The sequence below is a fragment of the Lygodium microphyllum genome, chromosome 19 (assembly GCF_053477565.2).
Source record: "Lygodium microphyllum isolate KBCC chromosome 19, Lygodium_microphyllum_v1.1.10, whole genome shotgun sequence".
NCBI classification, from domain to species: Eukaryota; Viridiplantae; Streptophyta; class Polypodiopsida; order Schizaeales; family Lygodiaceae; genus Lygodium; species Lygodium microphyllum.
In genome coordinates this window covers 107,263,816-107,285,638 of record NC_141153.1, presented here as the reverse complement: position 1 = coordinate 107,285,638, position 21,823 = coordinate 107,263,816, and positions in this window count along the sequence as shown.

The window sequence follows — 21,823 nt, the reverse complement described above, 5'->3', positions numbered from 1 at the left end:
GGGGGTTCTGCCCTCTCCACACCTACCCCAAGTAGGTTGGAGAGAAAACCTTGCAAGAGATAGCAACTGAGCAAGCCCTCATAGAACATAGAAGTGTCACAGAGTGCTTGGCTGAGTTGGATGCTAAACTCAAAATATTTGCATGTGCCTACGTCCTTGCAGACATGAGCACATTCCCTAGGGAGTAGCTTGAGGAATCATTAAGGCCAAAAAACGTTAAAAACGGAACTTTTGTTAATTCGTGGATTAAGGAAAGGGCCAAATAGATTTTGCCATGTGGACAAAAATATGGTATTCTTGTCTCCTCTGCTTTTGAGATATTAGAGATTTCACTTTGTGGTTCTCCCCTCCTGTTTATTTGAAATCTTCAAACCCTAACAAGTTTTGGTAGCCCCAACGGCCCCTATTTACTAATAAAAGCTATCAAAACCTCTAACGAAGACATGTCAAAGTTAAGTTAATTAAGATCATTTTGAAAATTCGGAGGATTTTCAAAGTTCTTGGCTCTTGTAGTATTTTTAATTTCTCTCCTTAACCTCTCTCTTTAGGTTTCTTTCTTTGCACATTGTCTGCATACACGTTGTCTTTTACATGGCATCCACAAGGCGCCCTTCTCATTCCATAAACTCTTGCACGATGTATAGCAAGAGAGAAAATGGAGAATGGGAGTCCAAAACATTTACTCTAAATGATTGGGTTACAATGCTATCATCTTGCAGGGGCTCTCATAGAGTGAAAAAAACAAAACAAGGGGATATCAAATATCATTGGAAGGGACATATATTTGCCTTCAAAACCACACCTCACGGTTGGTTTGCTTTGATACAACATGTTTACATGGCTAGAGATATGCACTTGGCTCCATGGGAATGTTTTTCCCACCAAGCACACTATAATTTTAAGTTGTAAGGTTTACATGAGTATATGGTTTTGTTTGAAGCATATGCTAAATAATGGATTATTGGTTGTAAATATCTTTCCATCAACAAGTTTCGAGTGGCCTCTCTGAGGATTCACCTGAACAAACTTTACCAACTGGTGTAACAGGACAATAATTTCTTCAACTATCTCCTCAATTGTTAGATCATGACCTTCTTTAGAAGATTTCTTCACCAAGACCTTCCTTGTAGTTTGTTTTGTCCTGGCCATTGAGATCCACATGGTGCAATAAGGAAGCTAAACACAAAGACAATTGACTCCCATCGCGTTGTAACAAAGATTAGATGGAAGCCTTGAACTCCTCCTCGCTTCGCAAAAAAGGCTGGACCAATACAACGCGATGAATCAAATTTGAGTTTTTGCTTTTCCCTAATCGCTTCGTATTGGCAGATTCCGACGCAATGCGAATGCATGAGTTCTCTGATTGCAGTGTAGGGAAGTCCAATACGACGCGATTCAGGTTGTTGCGAAAGTTTTGAAGTATGGTATCACGTTATATAGAAGAACTTAGCACCATACAAAGCGATGAAGTTCTTTTCTTAAGTTGTTGAAGCAGTCTATCGCATTGTTTCGAAAAACTCAGCAGGTTTCGACGTCACTAATGTCGGACGTACGGCATCCCTATTGGTCGAATACATCAAAACTATCAGACAAATGACAGTCGTGACATAACATGTGAAATTGTGTTCGTGCCAACTGAGAATATCTTATATACTCGCGGGTGCCGATCTCCATATGTCATGTTCTCATTGGCTATTTGATTAGGATTTCTTGAATGTTTCTTGTTCCCCCCTCGCGCCTATTTAAGGCCACCCAAATTTTTTCGCGCACTTTTCTTCTGAATTTCCTTGTTCGTCCAACATCTCTGACACCGTGTCCATCACCCCCTCCTCAAGGTCGTCCTCATCGCAGGCACAATAATCTCCACATTGTGGGAGCATTTGCTCAACCGCCAAGACCCACGGACCGCTTATCATTCAAGCGTTCCAAGCGGAGCACTAATGGCTACCTCTCACATGTCCGACGTGCCATCCATATCTACGGGTGTAGTGAGCTTACCTCCATGCCGATCGAGTTACCTCCTCTCCCGCACACTCGGTAGCTCCATGATCCAAGTGCAAGCTTCAAGCAAGCTCCATCCTCAAGCTCCACGCTTCAAGCTCCATTGCCTCGAGCAAGACAAGACAAGAGAAGAGAAGAAGAGAGGAGAAGATGGAGAGCTTCTCCTCCCCAGTCCCTCACCCTCACACACTCACTCACTCACACTCTCACACTCCCTCTCTCAATCATAAGCTCAAGCAAGCAAGAACAAGAAGACGAAGAAGAAGAGGAGAGCCACTTTTGGCCACACACAAGATGAGCTTCTCATTCACTTTTCAACTTTATATACAAAACCCTAAATCCCTTTTCGGGGGGTCATCCCCTTATCCCCTTTTTTACATGGCTGGCCTAGACCCTTTTCCCCATTGTCCTTCTATCTTCCTAGCTTCCTTTCCACCGCCCGTCTACATTTACAAATTGCATGGGTGAGAGCCCGGCACTCCTTGAATTAAACCATGATACGCTTGCGCTCTTTTACAAAAGTATTGACTTGCGCTTTTTCTTGCGCACCTTTCTCATTTATTTAGGACTTTTCTCCTTGTGCGTCTTTGTCTTCCGTTTCACTTTGCCTTGGCCTTTGTCTTCTACTTTAGCTTTTTTGGATTTTCTACCTTCGTTCGTTTGAGGGTTGACATTACCCCCCTCCTAGAAAAGTGCCAGTCCTATGGCAGTCACCGGCGTAGGTAGCAGGCTTTAGCATGCACCGAAGACGTGGGTGGCAAGGACGTCTGTGGTTGCAATGGAGGAGTGTTGGTAGTGGTGGGGAGGAAGGTCGTTGGGGACACGTTGGTGGTTGAGGTGGCTGGTGGTAGGGCTATTGGAGTTGGTGGTAGGGCTGTTCGTTGCGGGGATTGCACTGATGGAGTACAAGTGGCGGTTTGTTGGGGATTCTGCACATGACGATTCTTAGCGGGCTTGCAGGATGAGAAAGGATAGGAATTCAGAGTTGAGTGTCAATGAAGAGCGAACAACACCTTTGTTGGAGTCTTCAATACCTGCAATTGAAAACCTCTCATAGGTGATCTCTCCCTAGGGGTAGTGCTAGTCTTCTCTATCGTGCACAAGACATAGTTTAATTAGTTTGGGAGACAGGTCGAACTCTAAGTAAGCTGAGAGTATTGTCCTGCACTTGAGGACCCAAACTGTGCATATATTTTGGTGCAGATATTATGTGAGTGCTCGTGCATACTTAGATATTATGTAGTTAGAAGACCGCGGGTTGGTTTCTCATAACAATGTGGGGATGAAGCAAAGATGTCCATGTTGAGAAGAAGTACATGTGAAGGTGTATGCGACATCCTTTGCATTGTGACTGCACGACGTAACATAATTGAACGCAGGGACACTGCACTATATTGGTAGCTGGTAGCTATTGGACCTGCGTGATGAGGATAGTGTACTTTTCATGCCCATTCGTGCGGTGCTTACCACAATGGATTGCAATGGTATTAAGGCAGAGTGCAAGAAGGAATTGTGTGAATGGGTCAGGGTGACAGGTCTAACCATAGATGAGACAAGCTCCCTACATATGTCTTGCCCTTGATGTGCCCTGAACAGTTGTGGGTGATGTTAAGGGGCTAGGGGATTAGGGGCGGAGCCAGCCGACCAAGGTCATTGGACGCACCTAATTTGAGGACCCCTAGGTGCTGTGCTGTGATCATGGGTGCTGCGTATATTTTTCTTCTTTTTTTTATCCTTTTTCGTTTTCTTTTTCTTGTGCTCTCTTTTCTTTCTTTCTTTCTTTCATTCGTTCTTTCTTTCTTTCTTTTTTCTCTCTTTTTTTTTAAAAAAAAATTTATAGACTTGCCTGAGTACAACCATTGCAATATGTTGAGGCTATCAGCCTTTCAATGGGTCAAGCTTCGAAGGCTCAGGAAATGGATATTACAGTGATGATTGTGCCCTAGCCTCGTTGTTAGAGAAGCAGTTGTTGAGATGGGGAGACGCACTTGAGATATTGCAAACCTCTTTTGACACGCGATGTCGATACAATTGACGTAACAACTGCCGTGAGCCAGCTGTAGAGCTTGACCTAGAAAGAGAGCGTAGCCCATGACTATGCTTTGGGCCATGCGATGTGGGCGGTTGGCAAGGGTGATTTTTTGCGTTCGGCAGTGTGGCTTTATCGCGGTTCTTTGTGAGGTTGGTGGTCTTGTAGTGACTTGGGCATTGAGCACGTTTGCACGAAGACTTGTGTCATCCTGCATCCACTTGCCACTTCATGAGAGTATATGCAAGTTGCATGCGTCAATTACAACGAACAAATGCAATCATGTCAAGATATTACTTTTTCAAAATCTTATGATGCTGATTGCGATGCCTATTCCGGTGCTTGTTAAAGACGTGGCATATATTAGCGATAGGTAAGGGGAATGTGTACAAGTGGGGAGCTTGCCCCTTTAATCCTTTAAAGACAAAAAGTTATGGCAGGATGGCCTTTGTTAAGTTGCTTATATATCATAGAGGCTACTCGATTTGCACGAGGTGGGGTGAGTCCGGGTGGTCAAGCGACTGAGGCTCTGCTGGTGAGGGGCTCCTGTGAGGTTGGGCAGGGAAGATGTCTGCCGGGACCTGAATGGTGTAGTCTCTGGCCGCAACCGTTTCTAAAATGCTTTTGAACAATGCATCGAATTCTTCCTTGTCTCGAGCTACCCTCTCTGCTTTCGAGCACCTGGTGCCCGAGCGTCTGTTGGGGGCCTGCACAACCGATGTTGCCATGCCTTGTGTACTCCCTTGAGCTCCTATTCCCTGGCCTAGGGATTTTTCAGCCTACGTCCGGGGCGGTGTCGCTTGGGGCCTCGTTTCTTTGCATACCTTTTGAGGCTAGGCACGTAGCGTTCTGATGGAGGAGCTTGTGTTGCATGTTTCCTTCGATGGCAGAGAGCGTCTTTGCAAGCCAGCTGCCCTAGGTGCTCCATGTCTTCCTCATAGGGGGACTTGCGAAATGCAAACCAAGGATTAGGCCTTGATATAGGATAAAACCATTCGCATGGAAGGGATTATAGTGTGGGTTATCAAGCGCATATGACGAAAAGGGGAGGGGTGAGGCATGCAGTGTTTGTCGTAGAGGGATGGCCCCCATGATGATGTTCATTTGGCCTCCAGCCTTTAGTAGATCTTGGCTCATGCTAAGTTATGTGGATTGGTTGTCATGGAGTGGGGCAGGGCGCATCCTCGGAAGGATAGACTGGAAAGGGGAAAAGGTGTATAGAAAGGGACGGTACCCTGTCTACACCATCAAAGATGTTGGTTAGGGCTTCCTATGGTGGTAATGAGGGTTGCATGCCCTCCACCTAGAGGTGGGAATGGTCACACAACTTCTAAATGTGTGGTGAGAGGAGGACCTGAGGAGCTTAGCCTGTTGAACCCAACTCTTCTCCCTGCGCTTGACTATTATTGCTTGTGTGTGTTGATAGTGTCTATACTGGGTCACAAAAGTCATTGTTTATTTATATACATATCCATGAATCCATGTCACTTCACGAGGATAAAAGCCAATTGTAGAACTCCAGATTGTACTGGAGCGTGGCACATGCATCTAGTACTCGTGGTAGCTTACTCAATACCGATAGATATTTTGCAACATCGAGTAGCATGGAACCTTGTCCAAGTCTACTGGCAACATGTAACTCCTCCTCAGTGAGAACCTTATCAGACAGAGAGTTTTCTTGTCTAGTTTTAGCTAAGTCCATACCCCGAATGGCCATCAGCACTCGAAAGGAAGTTGGTGCCACATAGGTTGGGTCTCTTTGAGACCGCCATTTGGCCAATTGCTCCTCTGAGACTGTCATGATCTGCTCCTCTGAGCTCCTAGTTCGGCCATTGCAATGTAGTTTTCACACCAACATTGTTCAAATTGACTTGGACCCTCTAATAGTCGCTTTAGTTGCTCTATCTCTAAGATATTTGGTTGGCAGAGCACATCATTGAATGTTACAGTTAAGCGTAGTTCGTCGGCTTCCTCGTCAGAGATGAGCGCATGCGTTCATACAAGAGCCTATTATAGTGCTCATCAAGATGTTCTTACTCTTCCCAGGATAAGGGAAATGGCAAGTATTCTTCAAGCTGCTCTTTAGGGAATGCACCCATGTCTGCCAGGACGTAGACACATGCAAACACTTTGAGCTTAGCATCCAACTCAGTTAAGCATTATGTGACACTTCTATGTTCAACAAGGGCTTGCTCGGTTGCTCTCTTGCAAGGTTCTAGGAGTTTGCCTGGGCTTTAGCATAGCTGGGGGACTCAGGCCTAGATGAGCAAGTTTGGCCAACGCTAGGATTTCTTATGCTCTTGGGGTTTCCATGTTTCTCCTGAGGATTTTCATTGCGTCATGGTTCTCCTTGGATGTGACTGGTATAGATTTGTCGCCCTGTTGTGACAGTGTTGTATCCACTCTTGATTGGTCACTGCGAGTTCTGTTGTTGGTGGATTGAGTGTTGCAAGCAGCCGTTGATGGTAACGACCGACTGCTTTGATTTTTTAGAGCACACGGATGTGTTTGAGGTTTCACCACTATTAGGAGAGGCGTCAATGGGGTCATTGGTGGATGGACTCGATGCTTTATTCCTCAGCTCTCCAGCGCTCTTGGTGTCAATGTTCTTGGGGTCCACAACCACCTGTAACTGTTGTTTTTTTCGTTGTTTTCTCCTCTTTTTCTTGGTCAGTGAAGGTGCATCTCTCAACGACGCAGGACCCTGGACTAGGTCAATCGTTGATGTGCTTGGTTGGGCCTCAAAATTCTCTTTCTCTAGTGTGTCCTTATGGGACATAGCCGTGGCCTGCTGAATAGCCTTGCCGGGTTGTGAGGGTACAACTGTCTCCCTTTTCGGAGAGTCTAGCTCTTCAGCCACTTCCCTTATGTTTAACTCCTCCAGCCTAGGCTTTAGGCACTTTGGAAGTGCTGGAGTTTTCATAGAAGTTGGTTGCGACACCTCCTCCACAGGTAAACTACTAAGGACACGTTCCACAAGGGGCATTGTCACGGCCAAGGGCTGTGGCTGCTGTGATCCCTGATTGGAAGTAGTAGCGGCTAGTCCAATGGGCTGGCTATCCTTGGTGGATTGCGATGTCAAGTCCCTAGGGCGATCGGAAGTGGTCGTGTCTTTTGTTGCCGTTTGAGCACTCATCTGTGTAGATCGAGAATGAGTTGATCTAGTTGCATTAGGTTGCTCGGGCATATCCTTGGGCTGAGAGCTACGGCTAGTGTCATGTCCCACCTCTTGGACATTTGGAAGCTTAGATGGAGATAGAGATTGGGATTGAACAGTTGCCCTTGACGACCGCTACTGTGCTTCCTGTGTCCGTTTGGAAAAAGAGGGTGTAGGAGATCTAGGACTCTTAGGTGGACTGGGCACTGGTTGAATGATTTGCTCGAGGCTATTAGACGATTGTGCCATGTGCTTTGTTGAGCGATCAGCCTTGTCATGAGCAATGTTGTGCCTATGATGCCTGTTATCCTCTTGGGAAATCAAAGTCTTTTTGGGCACTAATGGCTTTTGTGCACGCTCAATGGTTACATATGACATCTGCTTATTAAGTATGCTAGGCTGAGGCTCTTTCTTTCGAACACTCATGTTTGGTTTCTTGTCTCGAGACCTAGAGTTTCTCTTAGATTTCTCTTGCTTTTGATACAATCTGGCCTTCAGCTGATGGAAGTGGTTTAGCAGGGGATTTTGGTACCCAAATCCATCGGTTACCTGCTTAATACCCTTGAGCACATAGCAACGCTTTGGATATCCATCGCGGCATTGTGCTGACCCTCCATCGATGCCTTCGTCTATAAGGCTTGGGCTTCTTTTGGGGTCGTCTACGATATTTGTAAGTCCAAAGCCCATCCTTGGCCTTGTCTCTTGACCTTCTTGTTTCAGGCATAGTGTCACTCACTAGTTCTCGTTGTTCGACCTGTGCTTGTATCAACTCTTCCAACAAGTCCTTGCTCTCGTTAGCAGGCTTGACTATTATGTTAGCACCCTCCTTGCCTTTCCTTCGAGGTTTGATGAGGTCACCCTTGCTAAAGGTTGTGACTATCCTCACACCCGGTAGTGTCAAGTGTATCCTCTGTGCTACATAGTCGGCCTCACACTTGGTTGCCCTTTTGAAGGGTCTTCCTAGGAGGGTTTCCTTCCCGTAATTAGCACTATTTGGAGGAACATAAAACAAGATAGGCAAGCCTTCAGTTCCAATTGTCGCAAGGATTTTGCACTTCCCTATGAGTGCTTGTGGGTGTCACCCATAAGGGCTAAGAGTTGCATTAGTTGGTGTGAGCTCTGGTTGGCCTAGTAGGGTCCATGATTCATAGGTCAAGATATTAAAATCTGCTCCTTCATCAATCAGAGCATCGATAGTATGCTCTCTTTTCGCGGTGAGTTTGACCCTAAGATAAACAGGTGGTACTATGTCCTCGTCTTCCGGGTCTTGGCTTATAAATTTAAGCCTTCTGAAAAATGCCCTTGAGTCCCCAACTGCGCGACTAGATGTGGATTCTCCACTGATGTCTTGGATCGTCAGTGCAGTGCTATTCAAAGAGCATCTATCGTCAGGACTGTCATATCTAGTCATTATTGTTGTTGTAGCTTGATGTTGTTGCTTTCCGTTTTGACTAGATGCAGTCTGAATGCAACACGTATGTGTTTTTGCAGTGTGGCCTTTTTGCCCTTGTTGACTAGATTAGCCCATTGAGGTTCTAGGGTCTCTGTTTATCTCTGTTCGGGTATGGGCTTTTGGTTGCTCTTTTGCAAGTGAGAATCCATGCTCATGTAGAGCCATTACTACACTAGGGTCTGATTTGAAGTACCTGTCTCACGGTGCACGTTTTCTCTCCAACCTACTTGGGGGAGGTGCAGAGGGGGCTCTGCGGGGGTCGGGGGGGGGGGGGGGGGCAGTCCCCCCGGCCCGCAGGGCCGTTACGGTAAACACCATGCGCAATTTGGAGGACTGTTTATAGCCAAATTTTGAACTACTTGCTCTAAGTTTCAGCCCAGTGATGGATCTGTGATGTGCCTTTAGCTCTACGTAGCCTTTGGGGTCAATTACGGGGTTTAGATGCGTTAAAATTTGAGTTCTAGATACCTGTCCAATTTTGACAGTTTTCTATCCGATTCTCAGATGTCAGATTTTCAGGAGTCTGATTATCAGAATCGAACGTCCAATTTTGGGTTGGTCCGATCGGCCCAATGGTCCAATTTTGGTCACGTCCAATTTTTGGAATCGGACATCCGATTTTGACAAGTGTCCGATTCTGAGCGGTCCGATTCCTTGTGTCCGATTTCCAAGGTCCGAGTGTCCGATCAGACAGGCAAAGGTGGTCCAATTTTGGGACTGGTCCGATTCTGGAAATTGGATCGGAAAAGTGGTCCGGTTTTCGGAGTGGTCCAATTCTAGGACTCGGACGGCCTGGTCCAACGGCGTGGATGACGGCCCGCAAGTTGCGCGCGATGCCTCTAGGTCAATGTCTACTCCACCGAATCATCCAGCACCTTCCAGATAGGTGCAAAACACTACAAGGAAATGCCAGACATGCTTGGAATCACTGTGGTGCTTAAATCAAACGGCACTCCAAGGATCTGTGCCCCTATTTCCCTTTTTTAGCCTGTTATACAGCAACAGAAAACCCTATTGTTTGCTTCTTTTTCTTTGTTTTTTCCTATCCTAAATGCATACAAATCACAAAGCAATCACCTACACTACTCCAACATGCTTTTCTAAATCCAAAAAACCAAAAACCTACTTGCTAAGGAGATTGAATACCTCTTCAACTCCCTCACTTCCTACCTATCTACTCAAGCACTAGTTCGGGGAAAACCCTACTTTGATACTCGATTTGAAGCGCGCAAGTGCTCAAGCATAACATGCAGTTAATTTCCCTCGATCTTCTTCTTCTTCAACTTCCACTTTTTGAGTGATCACCATGTTGATTTTTGAGTTCTTAGCTTTACACTTCAGCTTATGATCTTGTGACCACTTCTCCCCACATTTGAAGCATAATCCTTTTGCATGAATTTCCCTAGGCTTGTCGTGAGCAAGGAAGTTATTGTTAGAATTGTTTTGGGGCAGTTTAGGAGCATTTTCAACTTTTGAAAAAGAAGTCTTGGCTCAGCCACATTTTTGAAAGTTTGCCCTTGTTTTTGTACAAAATTTCCACCCTGTTTAGAGGCATAAACGGTGGGAAATGTTGGCATTTTGCTATTATAATTGTTTGGACTATTATAACCTTTGTTTTCTTGCCTGAAAGAGTCTCTTGATTGGCTGAAAACTTGCCCATACTTTGTAGGTTGATTGGAAATATTATTGCCCATAGTTCTTTGCTGAAAATTTCCAACATCTCTTTTGTACTTCAAGGAGTATCTTTCAGCCAATTGTATGTCCTCATGTAATGTTTTTGGTTGTTGAGCTCCTACCTCTGATGATAGGGCAGGGTCAAGACCAAAAATGTATTTATTTAGCTTAGCAAAATCTGAAATACCTTCAACATACATGGAAAGATTCAAGTAGGTGTTGGAATAGTCTCTAACAGACATTCGTCTTTGAGTGCATGCATACCATCTTCTTTAAAGTCTTTCTTTTTCCAAAGGAGACACAAAGACATCAATCATTGCTTGCTTGAACTCCTCCCAAGAGTCAAAGTTTTGCCCAATTTTTTCATGTAACACCACCAAGTATGGGTGTAACCCTCAACATGAAGAGCCGCAAAATAAATTTTGGCCTCTTCACTTTTAGGGTAAAGGGTGAAGTACAATTCAAGCTTATTTATCCACTCCTCCCATTCCGAAGGTGAAGCATTATCTCCTTTGAAATTAGTGATATTGATCTTCCCTTTATATTCTTTTTCATTATAAGATGGCTGCCCATGAAGTCATTGTCTCCATGAATCTTTATTCCATGAATTTTGTCTAAAAGTAGTTGGCCCAAAACCATGAGATGAAGGTTTTCCATTTGAAACATGCTCTTGGTTTGGGATGTCATGAGCTGATCTTTGCTCATCATGCCTTCCACCTTCATGAACTTGATTGTTGACTGCATTTCCTTTTGTGCATTTGAGGGCTGATGATAAAAATTCTTGTAGAAGGGATCACATCCATGATAATCATTATCCCATTGAGTGTTATCTTGTTCCCCTTCATGTCTATGATTATCCTTTAGACTACTAAACTGAGGCCTTGGGGTATGAATGCCATGAATTTGTGAAGGATGATGGTTGCCCCTCACTCTAGATGGTTCTCCCCTTTCAAAAGTGTGCATTACTAGCTGAGGCTTCTCTTTGCTTGGATGTGAAGGATTACCAACAAAGGGAATTGCATGGGAGTATTCAATACTTTGAGGTTATCTTTGTGGCTTGCTTCCAATTTCCTTTATGGCTGAGATGAGCTCTTGGAATAAGGATTTATTGCTTTGCTGCAAATCAGAGATTCCTTGGTTTACTTGTGTCATCCCTTGCAATAAACCTTGATTCATATAGGTTAAACCTTCATTCAAAGCCTTCAAATCCTTAGAAAGGCCTTCAATGACATGTCCCAACTCTTTTGATAGTAGGAGATAATCATTCCCTGCATGCTCTTCATGTATGTCATGTTGTCCTTGACGTGTGCTATAAGCAATCCCAATGCTTAATTCTTCATCTATTTGATCAACATTATGGGATTTAGTTGTGTAATTTTGATTCTCTTGAAAGTCTCTAACACCATCATTCAATGTCTCAGTAATAGGATCTTTCTTCTTATTCCTGGCCATTAGGAAACAATGATGTAGTAGTAAACATTTTGTCACTTAATCCCTTATTTCTTTCAGACTACAGCACCAATCCCAATTCTTAATAGCTCTATGGAAAGCTTATTATATGGGGATATACCAGATTTCAAAAGCTATGGACTTGGCTTGGATACTTAGGATGAAACAATGTCAAACAGTGTCCCCCTGTATGCTATCTAGGTGTTATCTCAATATACCTAGTATCAAAAAATCAGCAATAACTTGAGCTCCCGATGTTGGATCACCAAAATTTTTGATTCAAATTGAATCTTAGGATCCCCTCTTCAAATGGAGCTATCAAATTCCTAATTTGGATTAGGACAGAATTTGCTGTGATTGAATATTCAGGTCTCAATAGAAAATTCTTGCACCCTGTCCACCACCTGTAAGTACCCTGTTTGACCCTGTAGGAATACCCTGAGTGAAGGAAACTCTTGTAAACCACTGTAGCAACCAAGAGAGGGTTATGGGGCACCTATAGGGCTCAAGAATAACCTGTAGATTGGTATATACCTGCTATTTTATCTGTAAAAACTATGTCCAACATCTATAGGTACCCTAAAAATAGGAGATGCCATGCACCTCTTCCAATGGTTCTTCAACCACTTATGGAACCCTGAATATTGCTAATCATTGCTGTACCAGTACCAAAATCTAATAATGGGGAATGTACCTGCACCTAAATTTGAGAATTGCATGGGCTCCGAGACAAGAGGGGTGTGCAAAGTTCCACCTCAAGCCGGGTTGTGCATCCCTTCAGGGTCTTAATCGGGAAGGGAAGGTCACCTCTCTTTTGTCTTCCTGACTCACCTGGCATCATTTTCTCCTTGCGAGAACCAACATGGCAAGTACATTATAATAGCTAATCAAACAAGGATGCTATGCATTGATTGAAAAAGCCTTTGAACTCTTTAATGAAATGCAAGTGGGTATTGGGAAATGACTTAATTGAAAGGGCTATGGATAGGGCATTACCCTTTTGTAGTGACTTGTTGCTTTTACAATGTTCCCACTTACCATTTTCATCATTGTTTCAGTCCTATGGCATCAATGCTCAATCATCCAACAAAATCCAAGTCAAGTAGATAGTGAGTAGCATTTATGTAATCAATTCAGCTTCAATGTTAGAATGGGTAGAAAAGAACTCGTCAAGCAATCATAATCAGTCCTGGGCTGAATTCTACATGCCTTCAAAAGGAATTAAGAGGTTCTATTACACTCAATCTCTCTTATGAACAATACGACTAGTTCAACAATTGGATAAAAAGAGAGATTAAGCTGAAAGCAATAGAATTACCTCTTTAATGCTGATGGAAAGTAGTAGATGAATCCAACCAATGAACCTTTAGCATAAGCCACCATCAATAGACCAAAATTTCAGATCATAAGACCAACTCCAAGAAGGCTTTGTCCAATATGATTGCTCCCATGTAATCTTTAGCTCCTGATCAATAAGATTGCTCCAATGCAATCAAAAGAAGTCAATGATTTGATAGAAGTCCACAATAGATTGTTGGAGAAGATCCTTTGAGCTTTGATGCGTGTAAAGTCTCATTAGAATCATGGATTCCATGAATTTTCCAACATTGCCATGTTCAAGAGGCTGAAAATGCTTTCAAACTTGAAGAATTTCTTCAATGTAAGCTAAATCTTTGAAGAATACCTTCAATTGAACCTTCTCCGGGTTGTAGACAACAAAAGCCCCATGAAATTGAAGGAAATAATCCAAAAATTAGATTCTTAAAGCTTGCTGCCCTGTTTTGATGCCATAGCCACCATACTTTGAAGCTTCACATCCAAGAAAGCTTCAATGTCGGTCTCTTGAGCGTTGAAGAAGCTCTCGGGGGGTTCACTATATATATATTCTCTATATAACGTGTGTTCATGCCCTATTTATAAATATCCTAATCTGTGAATTTTTCTTAAATAAAACACAACCCTTTTCTATTCAATTTGTAAGTAACCCCCTTATATGACACCCTTCTGTATGTAAAAAATGTATAAAAATGGTGTTTCAAAAACCCCTTATTTTGAACTCACGTTATATATACATATATTCATGAGTGACCCTCCCGAGAAGAAGAAGCTCCAGGATACTTGTTAGAGTAAAAGCCCTTTGATCTTTCAAGAAATTTCAGAAAAAATCACTGTTGTCCTGAATCTGGCCATAGCTAGGGTTTGAGAGATCAAGAATGTTCAAGAGAATTGGATATAGTTCAGTATGCTTGTTAGAAGACTCAGAGAATCATTGTCTTAGCTTGCACAAGCCATAGCCAATGCCACATGCTGTAGAATTCATGGAGAAGAGGAGATAGAAAATCAGTGCAAAATGCACAAATTGAGCCTGCTGTCCTACTGATGATAGTTTCCTTGATCAAGGCATATGGCTACTCTATGGGAAGCTTAAAGCATGGAGAATAAGGTCTTGGAGGTTACGTGAACCAATGAAGGGCCTGGGAGAAGAACAAAGTAAAGATCCACCATGAAAGCTTGAGAAAGCTTGAGAGAAAGAAGAGAGAGAAGCTGGTCCCAAAAAGTAATCAAGGTTAAACCCCTGTAATGCTAGTTTGGACTCCAGTTAGAGTCAAAAACCATCAAAATGGACCTCCATTTGACCATGTCCTACTATTTTAGCCAAGAACCTCCATCTTCCTCAAGATCTTCTTCAAGAAGCCTTCAAAATTAGTCCCGACATGTTGTAGAGAACTTTGACTAGTCACGGTTTGAACTGTACCAAACTCTATGACTAAATCTTGGTGCTCCAATTAACTAGATCTTGTCAATGTGACTAAATTCTCCATGAAATGACTCGCCCCATGGATCAAAGTCCATGCTCTGATACCAATGTAATAAGCTAATTTCCACAACAAGCTTTTAAACTAAAAATACAAGAAATAGACACAAAATGTCAAGAAGCCATAGCCAAGGTGGCTTGGCATGAAATGGTTTTACCAATGTTGGTTGAGAATCAAATGATGAGTGGCTGCAGCAAGGTATACACCCCAAGCTATGCGGCCAAGAGTATTCACCCTCTTAGATGGTGGGAGTTGAGACCTCAAACATGTAATGCTTGTTAATTGGCAATTTAAAGATGATTCACATGTTACACCTCCACCTTTTATACTTACCCTAGACTAAGACCTTTATGCTTTATTACACTTTATATATGCAAAAGCTATGGCCTAAAGAAGAAGATTTTATGGAAAGTTCATGATAGCCCATTACATGGTCATCTGAGCTTTGCCAAAAGTCTGAATGTAGTAAAAAAATCCTATTATTGGTCTTGAATGAAAGTAGATATCCTTAGATATGTGACACGTTTCTAAGGTGTCAAAAGATCAAGACTAAAAGAATCAAACTTCTTGGCAAACTACATCTCCTTGATACTCCTCAAATGAAATGGGAATATATCACCATAGATTTCATAGTTGGCTTGCCCACTATTCAAAGAGGATAAGATACTATCCTAGTGATAGTAGATACGCTTACCAAGATAGCTCATGCTATTCCGATAAAACCAACTCATAAAGCTTTTGACACCATCAGAATCTTCATCAAGGAGATATTCCGTCCACATGGGCTAAAAGAATCATCATCAAGACACTCTTTTTATCTCCAAATTTTGAACTAGTCTCTTTCAAGCAATTAAGACTCACTTATGCTTCAATATAGCAATACCATCCACAAACCAATTGACAAACCAAAATAGTAAATCAAGTCTTTGAGGATATTTTGAGAGCTTATTGCAATTGAGAGCCAAAAAGGTAGATTAAATACCTTCCACTAGTAGAATATGCCTATAATGCTTCATTTCAACAAAGCATTAGAATGACCCCATTTTAAGCATTATTTGGGCAAGAGTGCTTATCTTCTCTAAACTTCTTCAATACCACTATAAAAGAGGAAGCCTCTAAAAGAATATTACATGACATCCAAGAGCATGTCAAGGCAATCCGATAAGATATAAAAGTAGCATAGGATTGACAAAAGGCCTATACTAATCCAAAGAGGACTAATCAAACCTTTAAGAAAGGCGATATGGTCATCCTAAGAGTTCAACCTAAGAAGAGATCTCTCTCTCTCTCTCTCTCTCTCTCTCTCTCTCTCTCTCTCTCTCTCTCTCTCTCTCTCTCTCTCTCTCTCTCTCTCTCTCTCTCTCTCTCTCTCATGGGAAGTTCAAAAAGCCTAGTCCGAAGTATTTTGGGCCTTACAAAATCATAAAATGCATTGGAACTCATGCATACAAGCTTGCCTTACCTCCTTATATAAAGATCCACAATGTATTCCACATAAGCTTACTAAAATCCTATGTTCCCAATCCATAACACATCCTTGACGATGAATAAATTGTAATACCAACCCAAGGAAACCTTGAAGTCCAACAACCTAATAGGATCCTAGAAATGTAGGAAAAGCCCTTGAGAAATTGTACCGTACATGAATATCTAATCCAATGGAAAGACTTCTTAGAGGTCCACAACCTAGATTTAGAAATCCATCTGACAAAAGGAACACCCCAAGTTTCTCTTGAGATGAGGACATCTCTATTTCTCTAAGGGGAAGAGAATATAACATACTCAAAATTCTCTTGTCAAATATATTTAAGTTAGCCTTGTTCACTATCTCTTTCTACTCAAAATAGCTCAAAATAAGTTATGTAATACTTTGTTGGATACAAATAGTTTTAAAAAATTAATTAGGATTTTTAAAGTTAAAAATAATATATATTATATTTTTTAATATTTATTTTAAAATATTTTAAAATATAAACATGAATGATTTTCTTTCAAAAATTTATATCATAAAATATTCTCTTATTATATATATATATATATATATATATATATATATATATATATATATATATATATATATATATATATATATATATATATATATATATATAAAGAGAAAAATCTAATTCTTTAAAATCTTAGAGCTTAGGAGAAGGGGCCAAGGAAAAAAGCGGGCTGTTGTTGTATGACCCCAACTCCCCTCTACAGATCATGTCAATGCCCTCTTTCTTTCCTTCATATAAAATGAAAACATGAGTAAATTTTTTTACGTTAAATTGATTTTTTAAAAATTTCATAAAAAACAAAAAACTGTTAGATAATAAACAAAAAATAGTTCCATGTTACTAAACCCTTACTAAAAGACAAATTCCCTCCCTTAAATCTATTTAAAGGAGGGCCCCTCTTCTCATTTTCAACACAAAATGACGACAAGTGAACTCTTGAGAGAGAGAGGGAATGAAAATTATTAGAAGTATAGCATGGGAACCCTATATAAGCAAGGGGGCATGATGGAAGATGAGGTGTGAATGGACTAAAGGGAAAGGGAAACCCTAGCCCTAGCCATATTGAGACTATATAAATAGCCTAAAGGTCACTCTCAAATGATGAGAGAGTGTACCAAAGTTGTACTTAAGCAACTTACTAAGCAAGATCTTTTTCTTGTACTTAAGCTCTCTTCTTTCTCCTATGCACATATTTTTATATTCTCACTCTAATCAACATGGTATTAGAGCCATCTCTGATCCAACAAGTTTCCTCCAACTACATCTCTCGACCTAAGTGCACATGAATGTGTGGTTTGTCACTTGACCCTCTCAACCTCCATAGCCAAAACTAGACCAGCACTCAATGGAGGATCTAGTGAGGGCAAAGGAGGCCTTTTCAAGCTATGATTTCTTCTAGAGATCTCCTCCCTAGCTTAGGCCACACTAGCTCGGCACCACTTGAAAGTTCCACATTGTGTGCTTTCTATGTGCTTTACAGCTTGGCATTGGAGAAAATGTAGAAACACGTGCAATCTAGATAGTGTGAACTTCAATGGCCTACTGTGACCTATAGATGGCATGATGTTGGTAGGCTTCATAGGGCTTTTCTAGCTCCCCAAAGTGATCTATCTAATGCTAAAAGAGTTTCTCAAAATTCCTCCTTTGCTAGCCACTATGAGCAAAATCCTAACTGTGGGTTTGGCAAGCAGCCATAGCCAAAAAGCTTGAAGCTTGGTTTTCTTCAACTTTCTTCTTACGAAAGTCATGAATAGTGATTCTAATCACTACTGAGCAAGGTTCAAGTTTGTTGCAAATCTAGAGGCTCAAAACTCAAGGTGACTCTCAAGCCCACATTCAATTGGACTTTAACACAGGCATTTCACTAAGCTTGGATACTAGTGTTTTTAAACACTACTAATCAATCTACTGATCATTGCTTGATAGTTGCTATTCAAATCAATGTTTTCTTAGCACTTGCAAGAAGTTCTTAAAGCAACACAAAGTGGACAAGTATTTGGCTCAAATGTATGGTTAACATCTAAACCTACACCTCATCACTTTTTCTATACCATTGGAAAAGCTATGCAAAAGTATAATCATAGGGTAATCCAAAGCATCGTTGCTTGTTGGTTATTCAGAAATCTTAAGGTCTTTTTAGCCCTTAAGCACATTCAATGAGTGCTTGACTAAAGCATTACATTTCTTTGTAAGGCTATGTGCAAGCTATGAATATATAAACCACTTCATCACTTTCAACATGATAGTTGTGGGTTTACACATCATTTGCTTCTGCTCTTATTGCTCATCTTGTAAAGGATTAGACACTGTCATTGCCTTGTGAAATCAAAAAGACCTTCATATCATGTCATATGTTGATGTAAAGCCTCAAATCTACAAGTTTGATGGAAGAGACTTTCACCCATGGTAGGTATTAGTGAAATATAAAATGATGAAGAGGGGTTATTGGCCCTCCATCAAAGGGACCAAAGCCATTGATTCGACCTAAGCTTCCCTCTTCCATGTCTAGGACCTCTTGTTCTACCAAGTTGTCAATTAGCTTGATAAGGCCAGGTAGATCCTCTTCTATGATAGTACATGTCCTTGTTGCATCTAGCTTTTGGCTGTGTTCTTTGCTTGGTCCTACCTTTGGGGATTCGATCACCTGTCTATGTTTTTGGGTCTTCTCTTACTGGTGGGTTCCTTCAAGTTCTTAAATCTGGGTGAGTTCCTTGTTAATTACAACCAGTCCTCAACTTACCCCCAGTTTGTGAGTGTGCACATGTGTGTGTTCTTTTCCATGCACTGTGTGAAATCAGGCTTTTAGCTCTTTTCAAGTATGCTTCGAGTGATGGAAATCAGAGTGAGCGAGAAAACAAAGCATGTGCAGTTTGGGTGTGTGTGCAGCTCTGACGCTCTTATCTACGGATTGGCTTGTCAGGGTCGTGTGTTCGGTTCCTAATTGTTCCTGTCGACTTCTAGGGTTTTTTTGCTGCACTATCCCATTTGGCTCTGTCAGGGTCGAGTTGGGGTCTTGCAATCAGCCCACAACACCAAACACCCTTTCAGACTATTCGACCACAATCTCTAGGTTTGTGACTACTTGTGAGACGTTTGGTGGGTTCTTCCGGCGTGAGTCGCACTTCTCGTTAGCTGATATTCATCAAATTCCTAGGTTTTCCTTCTTAGGCTGTGTCCGATTTACCAGTGTCTGATTTTGAAAATCGAACATCCAATTTTCTAGTGTCTGATTCTAAGAATCGGATAGGGTCGACCTATTGTCACAATCAGATAGGTTTGTCCGATCGGACAACTCGAGTTGATCAGATTAGGGTATTGCCGATTCTCAAAATCAAATAGGGTCGAGTATTCGATCTAACAAAGTGGTGTCCAATTTCTTCTCGTCGAATTCTCGGAATCAGACACAAGTGGTATGTCCGATTGTTGTAATCGGATGGGTCGAGCATCTGATCAGATAGGTGTGAACACCATGTTGGGGAATATGGGAATTTCCCATAAGTTTGGGACACGTGGTCAAATATTTGGATTTGTCGTAACTTGAACATTATAACTCCAAATCGATCACTCTATAGCTCAATAGATTCCATTTTTCAAGTTCTTTCTGATGATAGGTTACGTCATATGGATTTGAGAAACTTCTAGGCATGTTATACAGGTGCCATCTTTTTAGTGTTCAAAAAATGGGAATTGGGAGATTTCCAAACTCTCTAATATTGTGTTTGTGTGTCCGATTTGGAATTGGTCCGATTTTCAAAGTCAAATAGGGTGTCCCATTAGACCAGGTGGGTTTGTCCAAATCTGATTCTGGGAATCTAATGGTTCTCTTGGTCCGAATTTGGGAATCAGACATTGTGGAAGGCATCCGATTCTGTCGGCCAAAGTGCATGTCGATCATGTTTTTTCCACAATTCTCCACCCAAATGTTGCTAGCACCTATAAGGACTTCAAGGAATCAAGAAGGAGTATAGTCCAAGGGCATCTTATACTTGGATCTCACTAGAAGCCCTGATATGCTTTGATCGATCTTACGTAAGCCCGGACCTACAAGCTCTCTCTCTCTCTCTCTCTCGCACACTCACAAAACCAAGAGTGCAAATGAGGTTTTCCCTGGTCACCCAGGACCTTAAACCCTAGTTGGTGAGCACCTTAGTCTTTCCAATCACTCCACCTACAACTCCAAGAGAGTTGAGCCCTCTTCTTTTCTCATTTTTTCCTATTATTACCTTGTTCATGACTATTTTACAGCAGTGAACTTCAAGCTTCCCACTCTCATTTTTTTCCTTCCTATCCTACTCTAAATGCAAACAAAATCAAAAGTAAAGTACTGAATCGATTTCTCCTACTCAACTAATCAACAAAAACCAAAAATACTTACTTGTAGAATGGATTAAAACCCAAAACCTCCTAATCTATCTCAAGCTTCAGTTTGGGGATAAAACCATTACTTCGATGCTCGATTTGAAACGTGCAAGTGCTCAAGCTCGAATTCGTTGGTCCTGGAAACATAACCAAAATGTAGAGGTGAACTGCCAAGACCCATGCACTGCTTATTGTTCAAGCATTTCAAGCGAGCACTAATGGCTATACCTCACATAGCCGACGTGTCATCTCTCTCTATGAGTGTAGTGAGCTTACCTTGATGCCCGATTGAGTTTCTTTCTCTCTCAAGCACTCCAATAGCTCCACGATTCTTGATGCAAGCTCAAGCATCCTCAAGCCTCCACCTCCAAGCTCCATCCTCCATAGTCACGCACAAGAGGAGAGAAGAGAAGAGAAGAGAAGAGATGGTGGAGAGCTTCACCTCCTTGATCCCTCACCCTCACACACTCACTCCTTCACACTCTCACACTCCCTCTCTCAAGCACACACGAGCCAGCAAAGAGAAGGGAGGAACAGAAGAAGGTGAGTCTCTTGTTGCCACACACCAAAAGAATGAGCTCTCATTTACTTTTTGAACTTTATATACAAAGCCCTAGTTCCCCCTTTGGGCAGTCATCCCCTTTTTACATGGTTAGGCCCTTTTTTCCATTGTTCTCCTATTTTCCTAGCTTCCTTCCTACCACCCATCTACATTTACAATTTGCACGGGTCAGAGCCCGGCACTCTTAAAATAAACCATGGTGCACCTTGTGCTCTTTTATAGAAGTATTGACTTGCTCTTTTTCTTGTGTGTCTCTCCTAGATTTAGGGCTTTTTCACACTTCTTGTGTTTCCCAATTTTTCTTGGCGTACCTTCGTTCTCCATTCTGCTTTCACCTTGGCCTTGTCTTTTACTTTTAATTTTCTAGATTTTCCACCTTGTTCGTACGAGGGTTAATAGGCAAAGAGGTTGACGCTCAGCTCCCCTCATTTTTCACTCTCATTGAACCAAGTGCGGTGCTTGCCTATCTCTTGTTGGGGGTAAAGGCACATAGCCACTCATGTATTACTATACTAACAGTACCCATACACATGTACACTATAGGTGGTGGGCTCCCATCACTATCACTTCATTCTTATTCTTTCAGTAACATTTGAGTAAAGTCAAGGCCGGTCACACATTGTGACTCTAACTAGAGTTCTCACATCTCTCTCTCTCTCTCTCTCTCTCTCTCTCTCTCTCTCTCTCTCTCTCTCTCTCTCTCTCTCTCTCTCTCTCTCTCTCTCTCTCTCTCTCTCTCTCTCTCTCTCTCTCTCTCTCTCTCTCTCTCTCTCGTTAGAATATCAAGCTCCCACTATTCTCCTGTCAGTATGTATGAC